We start from the raw sequence: 22201 nt of genomic DNA, 5'->3' as shown, positions 1-22201 counted from the left end.
TTTTCCAACCTTCGCTGCATGGTCTCGCCAGTCGGAGCAGAAAAAAATGACTGAATAGTCTTCTTCTCGGAAGTGGTTGGAACACACGGCCGAGTATTCTGTGGGCTTCCAATGTGCACGCTTCAATTGCACAAAGTCAACCCACTTCTTTCTTTTAATTTTTTTTCTCAGGTCATTTGTCCCATGAAAAGTTATCGGATAAAGTGCTATGGGAGTGTTGCTACACCTGGAAAAACGCACTTATCAGGCATATCCGTCAAGTTACTTAATCCAGTCCTTGACTCTGAAGCAAACTCATTGGAAAGCCTGGAATGACGTCATAAACTGTGTTCGACCCAGACCCACCTTAATAATTCCGTGCCTCGGTCATGTTTTGCAAAAGTGCGATTTTCCACTACTTTGAAAACTCATAAAAAATCGTGGTTTTAACCAAACACAAAAACTTTTGCGGCATTTTGTTCAGTGCAATAGAGAGATTTAATATGCTCAAAAAAATTTTTGGGGGTAATAGGCACTTTAATTTTCAAAGGCCAAAGTCTCCAGGTTTAAATTTTGATAAATGAGCTTTCGTCTGGTATGGTTAATATGTCGAAATTGTAGGTACCAGGTGTCGCTTAAGCCGGTCAAATTTAGTCTTCATTTTGTCTCCCAAAACATCGTACAAAATACACCTCTATGAAGACAGCGATAATAATCATACCAAAGAGAACTACAGAAAAATTTTTATATGCTTCCATTTTGCAGTGATATTGTAATTATTGTGAAAAGTTTGATGGTGACTAGACTTTCTTAGCGCTGCCAACATCTTCCTAAAGTTGCGTGACGATTTGACCGCTTAGGCAAAAAGAAAACGGCTTTTTTAATGAATTTTCAAACTTTTAAATATTCAGCCGGAACTGAAAATCGCTGGAACTTTGAAATATTGTTTTCGAAACTAGATCACAGTGAGGGATGTCTATGAAAAATAAAAAAAATTGGATTTTTAGTCACCGATTTTCGATTCTCGAAACTTCTGGCGGCTTCTCCTAAACTTACAGTGCAATAACTGTAAACGACTATTTAAAAATGTGTCATTTCCCTAATTTCTCTCCAACCGTCTATGAAATATTATTACGGTGTATGCGAGATTTAGAAACTTTGTTGATCTGAGGAAAATGTTCAAGACTTTGGTGGGTGTGCGAATCCCGTGTACTAGTCCTTCCTAAATCCAGACCCCCCATTCTTGTGTCTCCGAACCACCTTTCTTTAGCTCAATGAAGTAACAAAATACCAGTGGTGAGCACCTCAGCTCTCATTCTCTGCACATTATCACAAAATACAGGACGGTGTTAGATAACTCACGAACCTCCATGGATTTTTTAAGGCCTTTATAGAGACATCTGGCTCCTTAGAACCGTACTTGAATTTGACAATTTACTGCTGTTTATATTTCTGTTAACCTGGATTAAAGGATGCGCTAGAATTAGGGTGCAAAGGGGGTCTGGTGTGTTGTTTCCATTTTGTCCTTTTTCCAAGTCTTCTAGTTGAAAATTGTTTTTTAAATCAGATTTTTTTACAATTTTGAGGTTATAACCTCGGATATAAATACAAAGAAAGTAATAAAATAGCATAATTCAAAAGAAACTTTTACTTGGTGAGCGACTTTGGCCAATTTTTTCGTAGATCAAATTAAACTTAATTACTTAAGAGCGGCCATCCCTAAATATCGCCTGGAGGAGCTAGGTGTGCAATATGAAAAAGTCGAAAATCCCCAAGCTTTGCCAGAATATAAGTCTGGATAAACTATTTTTAGACAAAATCGCTTAAGTTCCATTGTATTTTTAACTTTACACCAACGGCGGTAAAATGGGTTTGGAGCTCCCATGTCAGCTTTACTAGGTCCAGACAACTCATTATTTGAACGTCGCTTGAGGATAAAAAAAAGATAGTAAAATAGGGTAAATGTGACCAACGATTTTCTCAATAGAAAGAAAACGTATATACGAACAGTCTGAAGTGTTATTTGTCTAATTCCGTCGCGAACTAAGTTTTTGGGAAAGTTTGTTATTTTCATGACTCCACTTATTTAGGGGAACAAAGAGATGGGAAAGTTGAGAGGGTAAAATCGCACCTTGGTATATGGCATGGAGTTATACCTAGTTAATCCATCGAAGAAGAAGGCTTCTTATTCACAAAAATCCAATAAAATTTTTGGGCTACTCAAGACTACGAAACGTTAGGACCCCAAACAAAAGTAAGACAGAGGTCAAAATAAGCCATTCCTAGTCACGCAATTGGAGGTGAAAAATCAACAAGGCGGCGTTGAAAAGACATCAGGCCGTTATGGGGCAAAATATCGTTTCTACACTAGATAGAAAGCTAATTTACTTCAACTTTCGTCGTTTCTGTTGTTCAGGTTACCTGATATTTAAAATGTTAGCGGTTATTTTCCAAAGAAAACAGGCCAAAATGCAAAATCGTCCAGTAAAGTGCGGATACAATTTGAAACTGGTAACGATCCATAAAATCAATATGCCTGCCATATTTACACTTGAATTTGAGTATTGTTAATGAATTTGTACATACCATGCATTAGCGCCAAACATGGATTTTGCATTCGCTTCGCTCCTGTATCTATTAATTCCGTCTCCTGCATCTAATAACTAGTTAATTTGGTTAGGCAGGGGAAGTTAAAGAACCCACTCTCGAGATTACTGTGATGTGGTCTGGCCTGTTTATTGGGAGTTGGGGTGAAGGGGGGATATTGAAATAAGTTTCCTTCGATTGTTTGTAAACTGCTGATGCAGTCCGGCCAAAGTCCCCCGAAAAGTGTTGTGATGCGCATTTGATCATATCCACTTGTTAATTTGCGCAATATAAATAATAAATTATTAAAAATTATTAAATTATTATTCGCTTCACAAGTTACTGCCGTGAACTCGCCCTCTGCTGCTCTCGGTTTGCATGAGATGCGGACCCACAAGTCCTGGGCCACAATTGCAATAGCACGCGTCTCTACCACAAACACTGGCATTCTTTCCTTATAAACTTGCTCGCTTTTCCCAAATGTTAATTTCTCACGCGTGTTATTTATAGTCATCTTTTATAGCCATCTTTTCATCCTCTCTTTTTTTGTTCAAACTGATGGGTTCAGTGACGGATCCAGTCTTTCCCGACAGTTGCTTTTCTTCGGGAGAATTCTAACTGAAGACATCCTTTTGTTTGACAAAAAGCAGTCTTCTCTTTAAGAAAAGAAAAAAAGATATCTTTTAAGGAGAGGAGAAGTTGCATCCATTGACAGCAAACACGCCGATCTTTTTTCTTTTTAAGTTGAAGGATCCGTGAGTACTTTTCAGCGCCACTACACGGTTTAGCAGTGTATACAGTATGGCAAGTGCATATTTATAGAGGAAAGGCACTCGCTTCAATTCTCGACAAGGTAAAGATGCTTTACATTGAAAAACATCAGGAAGGATCTAGTGCACAGCCGTATATTGCTCGTTCTGAGATTGCAGAGTAAAGTGTTGAGGCGTTACCGCAGAGCTGAAGCTGGGCATTGCGATCCTCCTGAAAGGCTTCCCGTTTTAGTGTTAAGCAGAAGACCTTCCTAGAGGTGAAATTTAAAGTAGGAGAACACACTGCATTTAAAGCAGATCCGGGACAGGTGGCTCAAGATATGGGCTTTGGAAATCATGAATATGGAGCAGCAGATCAGTCATTGTAGATGAATTCCTAACACCAATGCAAATGAAGGTCGGTTGCTTAGGGTTTTCCTTCCGCAACTCTGATGCGCGCTGGCGCAGAAATCGTCAGCAGCAGTTGGCACGAAAAGTAACGGCCTATTCAAAAATGGCGGCAAATAATGACAGCGCGAGCACATCAAACAAACTATGTTTAACGCACTTCGACATGGAGGATGAAACGGAGAGAGAGAAGACCGGTTTTGAAATACCAACTCAGTAGAGATGAAATTTTCTGCGGAGAAATAATGGTTAAGGAGGGTTCGTTTTGCAGAAAATAACCCCAACTACGGGATGAGAGACCTTGATCCCGTGTTAGAGAAACTCACAGGCAACAAGCTGGAGCCTGCGGGTCCGTGGTGAATGGCTTTGTTAAGGAAATCGGGCTCTCTATTGATGCAAAGCTCACTCGCACTAGAATGACCGATCCTATGACCCCAATCATTGTATTTATGCCATGTCAAGTCTTTAAGCATATCTGGGTTTTTAGTACAAGGCTACGGGGGAAGCGCGGAAACAACCAAAAATGGTAAGAAAATCACGCTCAATTGCCAAACTGAAGGCTCGACACGGCAGAGAAAATTTGGTCTCCAGCGAGATTTAAGGGAGAGAATTTTCTCAAGAAGCGGCACTTCGAGAATATTCCTGAGGATCGTCGCTTGCTTGAAAGCTACAGCGGCAAGTTAATTGTTGTTGTCACGCAAACTACGCCGCTTCAATCGATTTACTCAGTAAAACAACAAAAGGTAACAACCACATTTTACGTGAAGCGCTATGATCGAGAAGGATTTGCAAAGGACTCAAGTTTACAAATGCTATTGAATTTGAACACCATCTGACTTGGCAGTTATTTAGGTAACAGCATAACTTGCTAATGTATTGTTAGCCCTTGTCACGAAACTTCATATAGCTAAGAATGACAACCCTGAACGTAATCTGAAACAAAGTTCTAAAAAAAAATACATTTTTAGTACAAGCATATATTCTACAATTTCATCTTTATATCTTGTAGACAGAAATACACTGGAGTAAATAGATAGAAGTATGGATTTACCTAAACATAACAGCTAAAAGCATGTTTATTACTTGACTGACAATGATGTCTTATTCATTTATGAAATTATCCTATCAGTATAGAGAATTACTCCTATTAAATACAAATTTCATTTATCTATGTTTGCATCATCCTGCTCTTAAAACTATTAAGCTGCAACCTTTTGTACCTTTTATTTAAGACAGATCTATTACTAAAACAAATGCATTGTGTCAACATAATAAGCAAAATGCTGAGTCATTAGTTATTATTCCTTTGACCCCTAACAGCTACCAGCATCTAATTTCTTTTTACAATATGAACCCCAAATTAAACATAAAGTCACAAGAATGAAGGAAATAATTACTAACTAGGGAATCTTTTGATTGTTAAACAAATTCTCCTTGTCAGCACCTTGGAAAATGTATTGAGAACAGTATGGAGAATATTTATACTGTTGTTAGCATGTAAAGGGTTTATTGGCCAAACCTTTATGTACAAAATTCCATAAAACATTAGAGCAGAAATCCTAGCTGCCTCTAGAATGCAAGTCAGTAAAAAAAAAAAAAATGGGTTTATAAAGTTTTCTATCTAATATATCAGTGCACACCAGCAAATATCAGTGACAAAAGTACTTTTGTGTTCCGACAGGTTTAACCTGTTTAGCAAACATAGCTACTTTAAACAGCTTTGCACCAGTTTTAAAACATTTATCTTATAAAGTAGGCATATTACTCACATTACAGGTACACAGAATTTGTTGAGAGCTTAGTTATCATTCTAATAGCAAGGATGCCTTATTGTGCACCAACTTAACCAAGAAAAATAAAAATCAAATGAAATATTTTAGGAGATTGAAACTGTTGATTAAAAAATAAATCAACTACTCTTCTCCAGCCAATGCACCTTCAATTTCCTTACTACCTGCAGTGCTTAATCCTCTACTATGTAAAGCTTCCTTTAAACCAGGTACTGTCATCAAAGTTGGATTGATAGCTACACTTCTTACCTCAGGGGTATTGCAGGACTTCAGATGAGACAACAGTGATAAGTTATCAGGAAAGCAAGTATTGCACTATTTATAGACAATGGGTTTTAGTGCACACAACACTGATTCTGTCAGGTCTCTGTTGCTTGAACAAGTCACATGGTCAATACTAGACGAACAAACTTGACAACTGAGAAAGTAATTTTCTTTATTCCCACCACAATTGCAAACATTTGATTGGCAACAGTGTGGTAGAGAACGTGATAGGTAGTGTTATTTAATTAATCATTTCAGCTATCTCAGTATATCTATATTTTTATTTGTAATTATCTTTCATTAATTGAGTGTAAATAAATATATATAATTTATGATTTTATACAAAGAATTGTATAATTTTAGTTATTAATTACTGTTGTGATGAGCTTTTGAATATTTTATAGAAAAAGCGATATACAAATAATAAATGTTATTATTGTTATTGTTAGTGTGAGGTATAAGAAGAGGGCATTGGTTGATGTTCTGGGAGGTCAAATCAGCAAAAATAATTACTTCACATTACTTGCCACCATTTACCTGTGGCAGTGCTTACATTTGACCGGTTAGTTAAGGTTAAATCTTCCTTCACTCCAGAATGTTTGGCCTCTTTAGCCTGCAAAGAGACAATGCCATAACCCACCCTATACCTCGTAAACAGCAAATTTGCATGATAGGGAATAGCATGTCCAACTGTTCATGTTGTGACATTAACACTGGATGAAAAAAACAAAGACATCAAATTAAAATACATACTACACATTTCTTTCAGTTCTGCCACTTGAGCAGAATTGGTCTCTATTCTATTAACCCCCTCCCCCCCTGCATTCCTCAGAAGGTTAACCCATCCTGCTAAGAGCCAGTCATTGGATTGTTTGTGCCTCAGTTTCATCCTCATTTCTTAAGTGTCAACAAGACGATAGTAATATCGAGCCAATGAAATGGCTTGAATGCCAATAAGCCTAACTGGTAACTTGTTATACCTGTTAGCTTCATCACTAAAATGTTCTTTTACTCTTGAAGCCAAGTATCCCAGTCCGCACCCCCTGACCTGATACCTACCTTACATGACGAAAATCTGTCTTCTGCAAGTATTGTTTCAGGTCCTCCTCTGATTTCTGCAACATCTCCTGCTTTCTAGCACGCTCCCCAACGCCGTCTTTACCAGAAACCCTCAAAAGAGTCTTTGGGGGTGGTCCTCCTTTAACATCTCCATCTCTATTGCCTATAGGTGCTCTCAGAACAGAAACAAAAGGATCAAACTTTCCTCTTCTCACTGCCTCTAAGTATAGGAGATCAATACAATGCTACAAGGCATTGATCTGTCAATGCATGGGTTCTGGCCTTAACCTGTCTGCAAAATGCCCAATCCAAGGGAGACCTAACTGTCCAATGCCATTTTAAATCGTGAACTGTAACTCTCTGGAATTTGTATTTTTTTTTTTTTTTTCTGAAAGGTTTGGGGGAAGAGAGGCAAGAAAGTTGTTTACCTTTTCAGTATTAGAGGTTCTCATTTCCATAGTGTAAGGCTTTCAGATGTCATCTTTACCCATTCCAATACTACCCCCCCCCCCCCATAGTGTTTAAATTTCCTTTATGAACATTTGCATATGGGGAAGGATATGTAGCTGCCTGGTTGAGTTCATTGGCAGCCCAGCTCTGCCAGAGCATATCTGCTCCTGGCTGAAATTCGACAGTGCACTCTTTATGATTTATAATTTTGACAAACAGTCAAAACATTATCTTCCAACATTTTCACCTCTTCAGTGTGCTGCTTCCAGAGGTAATGCATTATTTGATCTGTCTCTTTTACACTTACACTGTGGAGGAAGTACTGGAAGTGTCTACTTCGTACCTGATCACCAAAGTCTCAGCACACCATACTTCCAATTAACATTGTCAGCTCATTTGATTAAGAAGTTCCATTATTTGAGAGCTGAAAAATTAAATGATTTTAACTTTCACTGCACCAGATAAGTTTACAAGAATTATGTGTTTAATCACGTTTATTGGCATGAAAATGGTGGGGGACTTACACGGGAACAATTATTAAGAGAATATCACAAGACACTTATCAGTTGTTGGGTCAGGTAACACGTCCAGACATAATCGAGAGAAATAAAAAAAAGGATTATTAGGCGAGATTTTGTTGGATAGTAGCTCGTTCCTGAGAAATTTTCATGAGCTGATACGGCCTCCTCCTCGCCTTTAATAGAAAACCCCGTTTCCAGCACGACATTAAATGAATTCCAATATTCTTTCACTCGCTTATATTACGACCAAATATGTAGGTAGAAAATACTTGAGTCCTGCAATTCTACAAGAAATAAGGTGTCTACATTATATGTTAAAAAGAGAATCATTATAAACTGAACAAACTTATAATCATGAGAAGAAAATAATGGGTATCTAGGAGATATTGTTTGAATTTATTTTCGTAGTCAACTTTACTTCAAGCCCATCTCAGCCCATATGAAAAGGAGATGGAAAGGGAAGGGTTTATTTCACTGTAAAGCGTTGCCTTGTAACCAAAAATTCTTCTTCAACTTAGCCTCAGCCCACGCCCTTCCCTTTCTCCCCTTCCATCCATCCCTGTCGTACACAGGGATACCAACAAGGATGTTACTTGTTGATGTTGTCTGTTTGTTAATTTTTTTCCTTGTTCCTTCTGTTTCTCTGTTTGTGTTTTAATTTGTCTCTTCATTTGTACACAGTGATGCCATATTACTTGCCGTTTTTTTGCTTTTAGGTCTTTTGTCATCTTAAAAGTCTTTTTTAATCAATGCTTTAAAATATTTTCTTGTTATAGGTTTCTCGATGAAAACCAGCTGAAGAATTTGTCTTCAGGAATTTTTAGAAAGAACCCTTTTCTGTTGTATCTGTAAGTAGGGGATGCCACTGTATTTAGTAACAGTACTATGCGAGACACCTGTGAGAAAGCCTGGAGGACCAACGGATAATTTTTTTTTAATGTAGCTCTGATTTGAGTTTATTCATGTTGGCTCGGATAAAATCTTGCACTTTTATGGAATTCCTTAATTAATTTTAAATACCCCAAAGCATAAACTGCAACCAAAATTGCATGGAATTGTAATGAACCTTGTCAACATAGTTACGTGGACTCTATTGCATGGAGAGTTCAATTTCAGCAGAAATGAAGACCGCGCGTTTGATACATCAAAGAATGCGCTAGTTGAATCAGATTTTTAAGTAAAAGGGTGCAAGAACCTACACTATACGAATGAAAAATAATTCGGTGTTCATCATCAGAATTGGTCTGAGTGGAAAAAATAAGGGAAGACGATTAAAACGAAGGAGACAGGAACACAAAGGCAAAATAATAACAATATTAAGGATAATAGTTAAAGAACTGATGATTATGATGATGATTATAATAATGATTATTATAATAGTAACAGTAATACCTATATTGTTGTTAATAAATGAGCTAACAGGTGAAATAAAACAAATAACAGGGGGTTGGAGATTTATGAAAAAAAAGAAAAAGAGTGGCCGAACGCTCCATGTAGCATGAGACTTTTTCTTATAAGCGTTACAGATATCCAGAATTGCGAAGAGAGTTTAACTGTTCCGGAAAAAAATTTGAAGTAGATGGAGGAGAAAAAGAGAAGGCTAAGCACGACTTTTATGAGTTTGAAACCGCCAGATAGATGGCAGAGAGATAGCAAAAAAAAAAAAAAACAATATATATATATAGCCAAAATAGCCGAATGAGATCATCATCTACTAAAAAGTGCCCAATAGCAGGGCTAGAGCCATGGATAATAATACCTCAAGGTTTAGGTTACTCGAACTTTTACTGCAACTCTGAGTTTCATGCCTCTTGCGAAGCAATCGTCAGGCAACTGCCAGAAATAACGGTTACAATCCACCAAAATTTAAAAGACAAAACAATGTGTACATGCGCGCACAACATACTGCACGCGCTATCGTAACGTTACGTTCTTTAACACGAATTTCCTGACATGTCTGCAACTTGATGTCAGCTCATTTCGTTTGTTTAAACTTGCCATCTGCGGTTTACAAATGATAAAATATTTTTTCCACAAACACAAAGTGCATCTTTTAGCTACATTGGAATACGAACTAGCTTGTTTCACCTTGCGCCACTTAATATTAAACTTAGTGTCCTTATCTTTAAGACTCCATATATATTTGCTAAGTTCAGTAGCATGCCTGTAAAAAAATAAAGTAAAAAAATAAGTTCAGTAGCATGCCTGTTGTTACAGGCATGCTACTGAACTTAGAAAATATATAGGGAGTCTTAAAAATATATATGGAGTCTTAAAGATAAGGACACTAAGTTTAATATTAAGTGGCGCAAGGTGAAACAAGCTAGTTCGTATTCCAATGTAGCTAAAAGATGCACTTTGTGTTTGTGGGAAAAATATTTTATCATTTGCAAACCGCAGATGGCAAGTTTAAACAAAAGAAATGAGCTGACATCAGGTTGCAGACATGTCAGGAAATTCCTGTTAAAGAACGTAACGTTACGATAGCGCGTGCAGTATGTTGCGCGCGCATGTACACATTGTTTTGTCTTTTAAATTTTGGTGGATTGTAACCGTTATTTCTGGCAGTTGCCTGACGATCACTTCGCAAGAGGCATGAAACTCAGAGTTGCAGTAAAAGTTCAAGTAACCTAAACCTTGAGGTATTATTATATATATATATATATATATATATATAACTAACTGCAGACAGTACTGTTTCGGCGTTCTGGGCCTTATCAGTGCAATGCTGATGCTAAGATGGGGGGGGGGGGGGGAACCGAGACGTTCACCCCAAACGACCCAACCTTTGTGGTATCCTCTAAGCCATGCCAGAGTGCTCAAACTAGAGTAAACTAGCGAGCATGCGCAATTGCAACAGCAATGAATCATCCTAGATAGAGTGCTCAATTTGGACATGAAATCAAAGCTTTGTATGCCAAAGAGCTATATCTAACCTGCAGACAGTAATGTTTCGGCCTTCTGGGTCTCATCAGTGCAGTGCTGATGCTAGGATGGGGAGAACCGAGATGGTCACCCCAAACGACCCGATATATATATATATATATATATATATAAAGTGTCACTTGATTTTCGTAGAACAGTGCTCAATACATAGAAGTAGAGCGAAGTATATATTGTGGTAGGAAAAAGACAAGTAAACTACAAGTTCATCCCTACAAGCCTGTTTCGTGGTCGCCCACTCATCAGGGGATTTTCCTGATGAGTGGGCGACCACGAAATCCCCTGATGAGTGGGCGACCACGAAAAAGGCTTGTAGGGATGAACTTGTAGTTTACTTGTCTTTTTCCTACCACAATATATATATAATTATCCATAGCTCTAGCCCTGCTATTGAACACTTTTTAGTAGATGATGATCTCATTCCGCTATTTTGGTTATATATATATATCAAAACACCGAATGGTGGCTTGGTTTTAGTTTGAAGTTATTCATTTTGTTGGGTCAAAAAGTAAAAGCATGTCATCCCCGCGGATTTAGAGCATCAAACAGTTGAAAACTGTCTCGCTTTGGATCGATACTTTCGGGGTATCGTTGAACCCGCAGAACTAAAAAACGACATGATTAGTAGGCCTTCCCCTGAGGCGAACGCGATAAAGTTCTTAAGCGAAATGGAGTACAAAAGGAAAACAAAACAAAACAGAAGGCGCGTACAATTTGGTGTTAGGATCTGACATACGCTTTTCGGGGACCTTCGGCATTTGGCTTCAATCCATAATTAAAGTGAAAAGTGTCTGCATGTATCGAGAACAAGCTATGCCAGTAGAGTTTAATTGCATGGAAATTTGAAATTTCTATTTATCCATTTATTAATTCGAAAAAGACACCTTGTTGCAGGCATGATTAAATACCACGGTAATTCCAGAATAATAGATTAAACAAGTGAAATTAAGCATAGAAGAGAGCTAGTAAGGAGAGGTAGGAAAAAAAACATTGTGGGGAAGGAAACCATTCAGACAATTAAAAAACACAATTATAGATTGGAATTGGGTGACTATAAAGAAAGAGTCCCATGAGTATTTTGACAGCGGGCTTGAACCCAGACCACCGGATACAGTACTCTCATCGCGCGCTAACGCTAACCCTATCAGAGAGCCTTGGAAATATCGTATCATATATATATATATATATATATATTTATTTATATATATAATAAGTTAAAAGGCCTCGAGCCAACAGTGACGCCGCGCCAGAAGGATCCAAAAGGATTCACAGTCCAAACCTCGATAAATGGTAGGAGAAGTAGTGTAGCACACGAGGACGGACAACTTCGAGCGAAGGGAGACATATACTCAATGAAAGGTCTAAAAACTCTAATAAAAAACGTTTCGGTCCGAGACATTCATCAGTTGTAATACAATGACTTAAAAATTCCTTGAATAGATTTATATAGGGCCTGATGACACATATAAACAAACACAGTAATTACTACCCGAAAAATTATCACTATAAAAAGAAATAGAAAAATTGTCCAATCCACTGAAAATGTAAAGGAACCAACGTTGACTTGAAAGGCGAGAATTGTACTAAAATTCCCAATTAACGCTGAGACTGGGACCTTTGACGCCCGCCCAATTTGAAAAAATTATCCGCATTAATTATAGTTTATTATTTTTTTGGGGTGAAATTCCTGGCGCTTACTGAAGCCGAAGGGTGCCAGAGGGAACAGCTGTGTGCTCCAATATGCTTCTTTGGTAATTAGAAGTTTCTCGATGTTACCTGAACTGTTTACTGTTGCCTGCACTTGATCAATGCATTGGAATGAGAAATCGGTTAAATCATGTGGTGTTTTGTTAAAATGTACCGCTACTTCACAGGTCTTTTTCTTAGTGACCATAGCAGACTTGTGGTTGCGAAATCTAACCCTAAAGTCATTTGATGTGGAACCAATGTATTGTAGGCGGCATTTCTTGCACGAAGCCAAATAAATTATGTTCTTATAATCACAGGAAAGTTCCGATCGTACCTTGTAACTTTTGCCTGTTTGAAAACTTAGAAAGGTATTAGATTCAACCAAAAAGTTGCGACAAAGATCGTATCTTGTTCTATTACATTTAAAACATCCCTTGACCACGGCAACCCCTTCGCTTTCAGTGATAGGTCCGTAACGGGATGGCGCCAACAATTCTTTAAGGTTTTTAGAGCGGAAGGATGCTATGATGGAATTTAAAGGAAAAAGCTCTTTTAACTTGGGAATGAACTCAAAAATACCCAGATGTTTTTTAATGATGCGACTTACATCAGGTAAATTTGGATTAAATGTGGTCACAAATGGGAATAGTTTTCTCTTAGATCTGGCCTGAGTCCTAAGTAGATCATCTCTAGGTATGGTAGAGGCCTTACGAAACTGGTCGTCCACTAATTTGGAAGGGTAACTCTGAGTAACCAGATAACCCTTGTATTCGGTTATTCTCTTGACAAGAAAAGCTTGTTCGGAGCAATTTCTTTGTAACCTCGTCGCCACACTATAAGGGATCGCTTTGAAAACGTGTTTAGGATGACTATCAGGTGACTATCAGTTGGCTTTGAGTAAATGTCTGTCCTAATAAGACCCTCGATAAGATGTAGAGTTAAATCTAGCACATGAAGCTCTCCTTCGGAAAAAGCTAATTCGAATTTTATAGGGGGGTACAAAGAGTTTATAAATTCAGTAAACTCATGCAGTGCCGGAAGGCCTTTTTGCCAGAGATCAAAAACATCATCACGGTATCGCCACCCCAAAGCCGGCTTTATGTGGCCAGACAACTTAGCCTGAGAATCTATTTCACCCATGGCAAGATCTGCATAACTGCAGGCGTTCTTAGGGCCCATGGCTATGCCATGAACCTGTAGAAAGAAAGTTAACAAAACACCACACGATTTAAGCGATTTCTCATTCCAATGCATTGATCAAGTGCAGGCAACAGTAAACAGCTCAGGTAACATCGAGAAACTTCTAATTACCAAAGAAGCATATTGGAGCGCACAGCTGTTCTCTCTGGCACCCTTCGGCTTAAATAAGCGCCAGGAATTTCACTCCAAAAAGAGAATAAACTATAATTAATGCGGATAATTTTTTCAAATTGGGCGGGCGTCAAAGGTCCCAGTCTCAGCATTAATTGGGAATTTTAGTACAATTCTCGCCTTTCAAGTCAACGCTGGTTCCTTTACATTTTCAGTGGATTGGACAATTTTTCTATTTCTTTTTATAGTGATAATTTTTCGCGTAGTAATTACTATGTTTGTTTATATGTGTCGTCACGCCCTATATAAATCTATTTAAGGAATTTTTAAGTCATTGTATTACAACTGATGAAGGTCTCGGACCGAAACGTTTTTTATTAAAGTTTTTAGACCTTTTATTGAGTATATGTCTTCCTTCGCTCGAAGTTGTCCGTCCTCGTGTGCCACACTACTTCTCCTATATATAAATATAAATTGGGCGGGCATCAAAGGTCCCAGTCTCAGCATCGATTAGGAATTTTAGTACAATTCTCGCCTTTCAAGTCAACGGTGGTTCTTTAACATTTTCAGTGGATTCCACAATTTTTCCATTTCTTTTTATCGTGATAATTTCTCGCGTAGTAATTACTGTGTTTGTTTATATGTGTCATCACGCCCTATATAAATCTATTTAAAGAATTTGTAAGTCATTGTATTACAACTGATGAAGGTCTCGGACCGAAACGTATTTTATTAAACTTTCTTAGACTTTTTATTTCAGTAGATGTCTTTCTTAGCTCGAAGTTGTCCGTCCTCGTGTACTACAATATTTTTCCTATATATATATATATATATAGGCGAGTAATTACCTCTCTTTGTTACAGGTTTCTAGCTTCAAAGGTCTTAAAATAAGTCTACAATTAATTAGTTATAAATGCACTTGTAACTTATTTTGTTTTTGTTGCATTTGTAGTTCATTGTCCAGAAACCCGTTGAAGGAATTGGCGTCAGATATTTTTAGTACAAATACCGAACTGGGTTGGCTGTAAGTTGGGTTTAACTATTTTAAGACACTATAAGAGTAGCAATAAAGAGCTAAAGTACCCATTTTCCTTTATAGCGTATAATTCGGTGACGCTTCCACTTTTAGATACAATAACTTGATATGGGAAATTATATTACATGTAGGAGGACTTTTTCAAGAGAATGATTGTGCCAGCAAATTCATGTTAAAGTCCGTAGATCAGAAATCTCAAGAACAACTTCAAGATTAATTCGTATGAGGAGGAAGGAACTCACGACTACGAACTGAACAGTTGGCAAAGGCATCGTTCATTACTTTTCAGTTGTATTTTAAGAGATCATGCGATCACAAACAAAACTTATAGGATCGTTTGTTTCAAGAGCATACATAAAGCAATGCGATAAAAGACAAAACAAAAGGAAAAATAAATGAATAAAGAAATAGAAAACAAAAACAAAAACAAACACGCAAATCTTTTAATTTACCTAAAGCTGCTATAAGAATAGTTATTATCCTATGTCTATAAATTTGACTTATTGTTGAAGTTTTTGACCCTATGTGGATATGGATTAATGACCCTTTGGTTTCCTTTTTTTCTTTTTTTTATTTGAAAACTGATAATTTTAGGGCGAAAAGAATGACGCTGCAGTGAAAATTTTCCTCATTAGTAACCTCAGTCTCTACTCCGAAAAAGACCAAGCATTATTGGCACCATTAGAGTGAGGAGTATGCAGCTAGGCCACTAGGAACTGGATGTTCGACATCTTAGGTTCTTTGTGGGACTTTACTGTCGATAAATATGCATGGAGATTCGCTTGCTTGCTTCTGGCATTTCCTATACAATGTTAGACATCGAAAAGTTAGAAAGAAGTAATGGAAAGTCAATGCCCAAAAAAAGGCTACGTCCCTTTAAAAAGCAATGTTTTGTTAAGGTTATAGCGTCCTTCTCTTTTTTTTTCATTTTTTCCTTAAAACGAGCTTCCAACGATAAGTTTTGCCCGGTTATTTCTCAAAAGCTGCGATCATTCTTTTAACAATTAACCAGAGGTTTTCATAGAAACATTGTGACCTCTTTAAAAAAATATCTTCTGCTTCATAGGCCTGCCAATCCTGGTTTTGGTAGCCTCTATTTTTATAACTGAATTGCAATTAGTATATCAAGAAACGCAAAATGATTCAAAATTCATCTACTTCATCGAAAAGTATTTCCTATCCTATATATCCAAATATATAAATGACTTTAGACTAAGAAGACTGAATGCTAAAAAAAAATCAGAGCTACGATCAGCAATAGAGCTGCACCTGTTTGGCATGATGATTAAATTCAGTAAAAGCTGATAGAGTTGTCGGGCATATGTCGTAAAATGAAAACATCGCAAGTCGAAGCTATTTCCGAGACACCATATAGGAAAAGGGCTCGGGGAGACCGAGTAATATCTGAAGAAGAACCGCCTGAAAAACATTTGTTTCAGGTCGTTAATTGTTGGAATGGGGCCAGAAAACTCACATCAGACTGGTTCAAATAAACAATACCGCAAAGACTCTATGTGCCGGTTGGCACGAGATTTACAGATTATGACAGCTATAACTATTACAACTATAATGACGATGATGGATACAATAATCCAACATCTAGTCCGCATGAGGGGTAAGACAAATTTGAGTACAACACTTACTGAAGATTCTTCCTCACTAATCCCAGAGATTTGAAAACCCAGCTCTTTTTTTACGTGGAAGGTGGGTGTAATGATTGAATTTCTTTTCACCATGGCCATTACTCCTCTTTACACTGCAATTCCTAATGGCGAAGGTCTTCTGGTCCTCCCATTTTTTTTTTTATCAACGCGCTGTTAAGGAACCTAACTCTGAAACCCTACTTCGCTTAACTGAGCTAGAGCTCGCGCTTAATTGTTTTTCATTCGGGGACCACTTTTTCAAACAAACCAATGGCGTAGCCATGGGTACCAAAATGGGACCCATCTATGCCAATCTTTTTGTAGGTTTTGTTGAACACAATTTTTTTAGCCAAAACATTGGCCCCAAACCTGAACTATACGGTCGCTACATCGACGAAGATATCGGCGCTACCTCCTCTACCAGAGAGGAGCTAATTCAATTCATAACTGCAGTCAATTCTTTTCACCCGGCTCTGAAATAAACCTGGGAAATTTCCGACAATTCTCCCCCTTTTTTAGATATCAAAGTTTCAATAGAAGGCTTCGGTTTATGCACTAGTGTGTATTACAAACCTACAGACTCACATAGTTACTTGCTGTATTCATCTTCGCATCCATCTCATGTTAAGAATTCCATTCCCTTTTCTCAGTTTCTAGGACGTCGTCGTTTACGTAGTGATGACTCTGATTTTTCCCACAAATCAGAGTCAGTGTGCCAGATTTTCGAAAAATGTGGTTACCTTGTTTGTGTTGTTCGAGTGGGTCACCACCGCCCAACTTATTGATCGACAGTCAGCACTACAAACATCACAGAAGGAAAGTTCCGACCGCATTCCATTCACTCTCACGTTTCACCCTCACAACCACTCAGTTAAATCCACTATTCTTAAAAACTTTAAATTACTTCAAAATGATCGAGAGACTGGCACTATCTTTTCGCAACCTCCACTTATTTCATTCCACACTAATGACCAACCCGGTACTTCTATACGTGTTCGCGCACGATGCAAAACTTGTACTTTCATTCAAAATGCTGAGAAAATGTCGGGACCCAAACGATCCATTAAGATCACCGATCACTTCACGTGTACCTTCGCTAACGTAATCTATTACATGACTTGCATTAATTACAAAAAGTTGTACATCGGCGAACCAGGAAGACGAATAAGTGACCGATTCCGAGAACACCTTCGCGACGTAGAAAGGAATGACAAGGACGCATCAAAACCGTCGCTAGACATTTTAATTTATCTTATCATTCTAAGCAACATATGGCTGGTGGCAATCTGCGGTCTTTCCTTGCATTTAGGTAATACGGAAAGCCGCAAAACTCTTGAACAAAACTTTATCTTTCAAATCGACACTCTTAATCCCACAATTATCAACGAACGCTTTTCATTCCGTTAATTTATTCGTGTTATTCTCGTCGCCATGTTCCCACCTATGGCGTAGCTCCACTTTCTGCATATAAACCCACACACAACCCACAACTCCTCCATTCGCTCTGACGAAGGACTAACGCTCGAAACGTCAGCTCTTTTACTCGTTACCGTGGCTAATTTACAATTTCAACTTACTTGATATAACTAAATTACCTGTGAATCTAGTTACTATGTTCCGTTTCGTATTTGCTGGGATTTCCTCGTTCTTGTCATAACTTGCCACCAATAAGTACGTTAGGAATTCACAAAATTTTCAAGATTAAATGTCAAGTGAAATGTCCTTCGCCAGAAGACACCTGATTACAAATTCTTGCGGCTCAGAATATCATGAAAATTAAGTGGGCTTCGAGGTACAGTCAGGTTTACAAACAAATAAGGTATCTCTGTGGCTGGATACATTAAGTTAAAAGATGTGCTACTGGCACTTGGTTTTACCATTAGTTTATACCAAGAGAAATCATCTTACAGCCTATTAATTAATATTTATTCGAAAAAAGGAATCGAACTGAAAGAAGAAATTGACTCATAGCCAAATACTTAAAGTTACACTTCTAGTGTAGGAGTACCTAACTAACAAGTAAATGATTTTGAATGGTATTGCTGCTGTCTTATATGCTATGCAACATTTATGTATGTGGGATTTGTCTATAGGTACTTGTCTGAGATTCAAGTGCAAAACCTTCCCCCGGGAATCTTTGACAAGAACACAAAGTTGTGGTCTTTGTGAGTAATATTCTTTTTTTTTTCTGTGCGAATTTTCAATCTAAGGATTACTGACAAGTGGGTCTTCGCCCATATTGATGTACGTAAAGATACCTAGAGACCGAGTTTTAAAGATAAAAAAAGTCCTGCTCTTTTGATTTCAATTTGTGCTGTAAAAAAAAAAAAAAAAAGAAACCCCCCCCGAGAAAAAAAACAATGAAACAAATTAAGGACAGAGAATTCTCCCAGCCATCTTTGACAACCGCTGGTTGAAAACTCGGACTTCAGACCAGTTATCACCAGTCTCTCAAGGCTAGACGAACAAAAACTTGTAATGATTAAGTGGTGGATAATATGTATTGTCAAATCTTTCTGAAAGAGGGGCCAAGATGTGTATCTTTTGCTGCACAACAACTCTAAAAGTCTCTTAACGTTTTTGTTTGAAACTGATGCAAGTCAAGGTGTTACAGAATCTATGACAGGTGTATCAGATTCCCCGTTCCAAGTGGTCATCTTAGTTTTTATAACAAAAATGCAACCTGACATGAACTGTCACATTCTTGACATGAAATTCTATAATCTGACAATGGTCCAACACTGCCCGTTTACGAAATCCACTCTTTATATGACAGGCGTTCCCTAGTGTCTTTAATAATAAAAGATTTCAATTAAATGGCCGTTAATTATACATAAGTTAGGGAATTAGAGAGGGCACATGGGTTCTCTGTAACTCTGTCTGACGTGCGCTTAGGCGCGAAACTCAGAGATACAGAGAATCGATGCGTCCTCTTTAATTCCTTAACTTATGTATATATATATATATATATATATATATATATATATTTATTAAAAACTGGATCGTTGGATAATGCAATTCAAGACTTTTTATTGGCTTAGCCATTATGGTATATCAGCCAATATACCGTAATCTACAAATATGGTAAGCGTTCGCATCAGCTTAAAATCAAAAGGGAGCTAAAAAATCCAGTTTCTTCTTACAAAATAATATTTTCTTGGGGGCGTTTTTAATAAAACAACTATTCCACTCGCGCTTGTTGGATATGAGATGATTATAGCCAACTCGGCGCTACGCGCCTCGTTGGCTATCTATCATCTCATATCCAACGCGCGCTCGTGGAATAATTGTTAAATATAACAGGTTAAAAGGCCTCAAGCCAACAGTGACGCCGCGCATTCTCAGTGGATTCGACAATTTTTCCATTTAATTATTTTTATTGTGATAATTTTTCGCGTAGTAATTACTCTGTTTGTTTATATGTGTCATCACGCCCTATATAAATCTATTTAAGGAATATGTAAGTCATTGTATCACAACTGATGAAGTTTTCAGACCGAAACGTATTTTATTTAACTTTCTTAGACTTTTTATTTGAGTATATGTCTTTCTTTGCTCGAAGTTGTCGGTCCTCGTGTGCTACAATATTTTTCCCACTATTTATCGAGGTTTGGACTGTAAATCCTTTTGGATCCTTCTGGCGCGGCGTCACTGTTGGCTCGAGGCCTTTTAACTTGTTATATATGTAAAGAAACTGTCAAATTCTATATCAAATAAAGATACTAAAACCAATGAAAAACGAAAGTCCTCTTTCTCTTTTCTTTGCTTTTGCGCTACGCGTTTCACTGCTGATGCAGCTCTTAAGGCGTACTCGGGTATTTGGAGAACGAATTATACAACCAGGTCTCTGACAAAATGGGAGAAGAAATAAGCCATAAACTGGGGAAGATTCTTAGATGACTGTTATATAAACTGGCAATACGGTGAGGAAAAATTAAAGGAGATTCATGATATCTTAAACAGTCTAGATAACAGCATTCAACTTAATGCTTAAACTAGCTGCAAAAAACTTCCGTTCCTTGATGTGATGATGAGAAAAGACAATACTTACCTAACAACTTATATTTATTATGAATCGACGGATTCATTCCAATATCTCCCATATACATCCAGCCATTCCAAGACACACTAAAAATAAGATACCATACAACCTGGCTCGGAGGATATGTATCACTGTTGAGGACCAGGACAGAAGGAAACGGCGCCTCCACGATCTCAAAAGAATCCTGCTGAGGAAACTATATTCAGCTTAGATACTTGATTACGGTGTAAACAAGGCCCTCACTCAAACGACGGAAGGGTTAAGAAGGGTGTGAGAGCAAACTACCGAAATTAATGTCCTTTGTCTTGTAACAACTTTGAATCCCAACAATCCGCAAGTATTTCAGCTGGTCAGGAGAAGATTTCCAATGTTGAACCAAAACTCCTTATTAAAATCCATTATGAGCAAGACTAAAGTAATTCACAGTCAGCGACAACCCAGAAACCTAAAAGGGATGTTAACAAACTACTATTTCTCCAAGCAAAAGAACACTGATACGGAAGTTAAAATTTGTAAAACAAAACGTTGCCGAACATGCCCCTATTTAAAACAGGGTAAAGAATTCACCTTCTCAGCCACGAATAAAGCATTTCGGTTAAAACACTCGATGAACTGCTCCTGAACGAACTTGATTTACGTAATACCATGTACAAGATGTCGATATAATTATATAGGAGAAATAGGTGATGTCCTGAGAAATAGAGTGACAGTTCATAAACAACAAATTAGAGACCCGCGTACACCTATGCTGGGAGTCAGCAAGCATATTGATGAATGCGTTGCGAGATTGACCCCTCAGTTCACTATCAACAACAAACATATGAAACATATGTATGAACTGCGGTTATGAAACATATATATGCACGATCCTTCGCAGTAAAGCACTATTTGATCTACGGGTTTATGTCGAATTAATTTGATGGCCTGCTCCCAGTTGGCTTGTTAGCTCAATTGGTAGAGCGCTGCACTAGTATCGCAGAGGTCAGTGGTTCGAATCCCGTACAGGCCTGAAATTTTTTTCAGGTCTGATTTTCACTATTGCTCAAATAGTGCTTTACTGCGAAGGATCGTGCATATATACGTCAGTACACTATCTTTCCGTCTTACAAGACTCTCGGCCCTTCCGAGGTCATGAGAAAGAACAAAGAAAGATTCTTTTATTTCGAAATGTAAACCCGTTCTTAATGATTTGAAATTACGCTAGTTACTCACGCGAGCTTCGAATTGCAATAGCAATTATTATTGCAATTACAATTAGATCTGTGACGTGATAAGTGAATAAACACACTTTGCTATGCCTGAAGTGCCGCAACAGCGGTGAAATGCGTAGTGCATAAGCAAAGAAAAAGAAAAAGAGGATTTTCGTTTTTCATTGGTTTTAGTATATATATATATAAATAGTAAAATCAACAACGAAAGCATGAAATTGCGAAAGCATGAAACTACGAGTCACGGAAACTTTGTTTCCTTGTTGATTTTACTATTTCTATTTACGCTCTACTTTATGTATTGAGCACTATACAGCCAACTAAAGCATCTCCTCCAGATATATATAATATATATTTATTATATAATATATAATCTGTCTGATGAGTGCGTAAGCACGAAACCTCGAATAACAGAAACGATGTGTCGTCTTGTCTGATTGCGACCTACTGGGCGGGCATCATAGGTCCAGGTCTCAGCTTTGATTGGAAATTTTGGTACAATTCTCGCCTTATTTCAACGCTG

General features: G+C 37.7%; 1 long non-coding RNA gene and 1 pseudogene across 1 annotated transcript; both read left to right on the top strand.

Annotated features, from left to right (window-relative positions):
• The first annotated feature begins 3888 nt into the window (after window positions 1-3888).
• Window positions 3889-4759, top strand: LOC148737332 (uncharacterized; annotated as a pseudogene).
• A 3829-nt stretch (window positions 4760-8588) lies between these two features.
• Window positions 8589-18767, top strand: LOC148737331 (uncharacterized). The gene is made up of 3 exons (XR_015996620.1): window positions 8589-8654; window positions 14702-14773; window positions 18522-18767. It is a non-coding gene; the product is annotated as an uncharacterized LOC148737331 (long non-coding RNA).
• The last annotated feature ends 3434 nt before the right edge of the window (window positions 18768-22201 follow it).

This window comes from Stylophora pistillata, chromosome 2, assembly GCF_964205215.1.
Source record: "Stylophora pistillata chromosome 2, jaStyPist1.2, whole genome shotgun sequence".
NCBI classification, from domain to species: domain Eukaryota; kingdom Metazoa; phylum Cnidaria; class Anthozoa; order Scleractinia; family Pocilloporidae; genus Stylophora; species Stylophora pistillata.
Note: the sequence above shows the minus strand (reverse complement) of the source record. Positions and strands in the feature narration are given on the sequence as shown.